Genomic DNA, 1,159 nt, shown 5'->3' on the forward strand with positions numbered 1-1,159 from the left:
CGTTGCCGAACTGTCTCGCTCGACCCGCGCATTCCTGACTTCCTTCCTTGTGTCAGTGTGCCGGGATAGATATCACGTTCGCTTGAATGTGTCAGTGCGTCTGTTGCGTACTACCACAAATGCCCGACCGTAACCATAGGCTCAGGACGTAACACATAGTTAATAAAGAAATAATATATAATAAGTCTGAAAATCAAGTTATTATCAATAATTCATTAAATCGAATTAACAAATAAACCCCAGCAGTGACTAAAGTAGAAGAATGAACTAATGATGATACAGGAGTAGGAGCCGCCATTGCCTGAGGCAATCAATAAGAGAAAGGAATTTGAGTCCTTTTAGTGATAGCAGCAACAAAAATTATTATTATAATTAATGAATTATTACTCAACATGAACATTCTCCACCCCCATAAGACAATATAATACCAATACACATTAGTAAACCTACATCACCAACCCGGTTTGATAAAACAGTAACTATTCCAGAATTATAAGAAGAGTAATTATTATAATAAATCACTAAACAATAAGAAACCAATCCTAGTCCATCCCAACCCAATAGAATTCTTACTAAATTTGGCCTTAAAATCATAAAAACTATAGATAAAATAAACAAAATTACTAACCTATAAAACCGTGTTAATGTTTCATCCCCTTTTATATAAACAGTCCTATAGACTATAACCATTGAAGAAATCAATAATACTACTCCAATAAATAGAATTGAAACTCAATCTTACAAAACTTAATACATTAAATTAAACGATTTAAAACTATAAGTTAATCATTCCAACCTAATCCCAATTATTAATATTTTAAATACAACCCTTATTGTTAAAAAAGACAAAGAAATTAAAAATATAAATAATGTATACATTAATATTGAACAAATAATCTAAAGCCCTATACAAGCATCTCTAACACCACAAATTAGAATTTTATTTTTAACTACTTAAATAATAAAAAATAAAAAGATTAAAAATAATTAATAATAATGGTAAATAATGTATAATTACAACTATTAACTTTTTTATAGTAAGTCCACTTATTATTAATCTGTATGTGTATCTACCATGATGAACGTACCTAAATAAATATAAAGAATAAGCACCTAAAAAAAAACAAGAAAAAACTATAATTAATATTAAACCAGGACA

The sequence above is a fragment of the Pseudomyrmex gracilis genome, unplaced genomic scaffold (assembly GCF_002006095.1).
Source record: "Pseudomyrmex gracilis isolate BER0280 unplaced genomic scaffold, ASM200609v1 scaffold_3056, whole genome shotgun sequence".
Taxonomy (NCBI): Eukaryota; Metazoa; Arthropoda; class Insecta; order Hymenoptera; family Formicidae; genus Pseudomyrmex; species Pseudomyrmex gracilis.